The following is a 2,566-nucleotide window of genomic DNA, read 5'->3' on the forward strand; positions in this document are numbered from 1 at the left end:
GGTCTCGTATCAAAAGTTTACAGAAACCTGCAGAGCCTCCACAAGTCAAAGACTGATAACACACTTACAAAATACACAAAAGATGTGGAAAGAATTTTCACTGAAGACACTGCGATGGCCAATAGACACATGAAGAAATGCTAAAAATTACTGGCAATAAGACAAATGCAAATCAAAACCACAATGAGACGCCATCTCACTCCAATAGCAGTGGCAAAGTTTAACAGCACAGCAAATAATAAATGTTGGCTAGGATGTGAGGAGATAGGAACTCTTCGACATCGTTGGTGGGATTATCAAATGGTAAAACCACTCTGGGAGGCAGTTTGGCATTTCCTCAGAAAGTTGAACATAGAAATTCCATATGACCCAGCTATTTTATTGCTTGGAATAAACCCCAAGAAAATGAGAACTGAGGCACAAATGGAGACTTGTACACCAGTGCTCATTGCAGTGCGATTCACCATCACAAGAACATGAAAATAGCCCAAATATTCAACCACATGGAATGGATTGTAGTTTTCATATGATGGAATACTACACAGCACGCAGGAGCAATGGGTTTGGAAATCACTATTTGACTTGGAAGGGACTGGAGAGTATTATGCTAAGTGAACTAAGGCTAAATCTCATAAGGATAAATACTGTATAAGACCAGTATTATGGAATGAGTATGGGGATCCTAGGTAGGGAGAGTGGGAACGGAGGGGTGAGGATGGGCAGTGGGGCTTGGGGGGAGTTAATCATAGGGTCACACAATTTGATGGTAGGAGGGAGGAGTGGGTAAAGGAAATGGGAAAGATCCTGTGTGAAAAACAATGTATACGAACTTTGTAAGTAAGCCAGTATAAAATGAGAGTTTTATTTCTTTTTAAAAATGTTGTCAAATGAAAGAATTGAATGAATGAAAAAAAGCAGTCATTGGCAGTATATTTGCTCAGCAGCGTATGTCATTTGACTGCTACTTCCATGTGTGTGAACTATGTTGTTGTTGTTAAGTGCCGCCGAGTCGCAGGCGACTCATAGCGACCCTATGAAGGATGCTGGGGTGCGTTTCATCCTCTCTCCAGATTCATAGGGTTTCCGCAGGCAAAGCATTATGGAAGTGGATGTCACTCCTCCTTCCAAGTTTGTTTTAATCGGGGAGCTCCACCCCACTCTCTGTCCGCATTGGGTAGTCAACCATTAACGCATTTGACACATCAGTGTCACCGTGTTCAGCCTCACAGCAACCAAAAGTGACCGCGGTACTGCAACTTGTACACCAGGACTATACGACCTAGAGGAATGTCTGAACAAAAACAATTAAAGACTGGCCTGAGGGCCGCGGATTAAAAGTCACCCACCTTCAGCTTGGAAGCATCACTTTCTGTTCACTGGGCCAGCTGATCTCTGTGTTAACTATTGATCCAAGTAAAATAAAATCCTTGACAACTTCCATCTTTTCTCCATTTATCATGAAATTTCCTATTGGTTCAGTTGTCAGAATTTTGGTTTTCTTTATGCTGAAGTGTAATCCTTACTGAAAACTATAGACTTTGTTTTGGGGTTTTTAATATTCAGGAGAGAAAGTGTAAGAGTGTGTGAGAAAGTGAAAAAAAAAATTAGACTTCATACATTACTACATGAGAATTTAAAATCAGATGTACTTGATGTGTTTAAATAGAGCAGTCTGAAAAATATAGCCTTAATTACATTTTAAAATCTTGACTAGAGTCTAGAATCCGTGTTGAATTTTAAAGATGTCTTTTCGAATAAAAGGACCTCAAAATCTTAATACTGACCTAAGTTAAATAATTCTAATGTTAACTATATATCCTAAAGGAGACAATCTTTCTCTTTGGTCTGGCAAACACTGAATATCAGCATCAATCACTAGCCATGCATCAGAGAGCTGGACAATGGCTAGGGAGGATAGAAGGAGAATTAATGCCTTTGAGCTGTAGTGTTGAAGAAGAGTATTGAATATACCTGGACTGCTAGGAGAACAAACAGGTTCTTCCTGGAGAAGGTAAATCCAGGCTGCTCCTTAGAGGCAAAGATTCTGAAGCTTTGTCTGACATACTTTGGACATGTTGCAAGGAGAGACCAGTCCTTGGAGAAGGACGTCATGCTTGGGAGGGTGGAGGGACGGCGCAGGAGGGGAAGACCCTCTGTGAGGTGGACTGATTCAGTGACTGGGGTAATTGGGGTAAGTGTATTGAAGACAAGTGAGATTGGCACAGGATACAGCAAGATTTAGGGCCCTTGTACACAGACAGGGTCCCTATGAGTCTCAGGAGACTCAATGGCACATAACAGCAACAAATCATTGAACAGATGCAAGATGTGATAGCTTATACTCAAATTATCTTGGTACATAGTATTAACAGTATATCTTTACATATAATCCTATAAAGATATATGATTGAGAAAGGAATTTACTTTAAAAAATCAGTTTTGTCATTGCCCTGCCACCACCCTCTAATAAACCAAAGATCATATCAGCTTGCAGTTATGTGCCGTGTTACAGCCCCGCCAGCGGGATAAAGGAAAACAGGACACTGGGATTCGTTGCAGCTTGATA

This window comes from Elephantulus edwardii, unplaced genomic scaffold (genome assembly GCF_000299155.1).
Source record: "Elephantulus edwardii isolate Elephantulus edwardi_28Jun2011 unplaced genomic scaffold, EleEdw1.0 scaffold00031, whole genome shotgun sequence".
NCBI classification, from domain to species: Eukaryota; Metazoa; Chordata; class Mammalia; order Macroscelidea; family Macroscelididae; genus Elephantulus; species Elephantulus edwardii.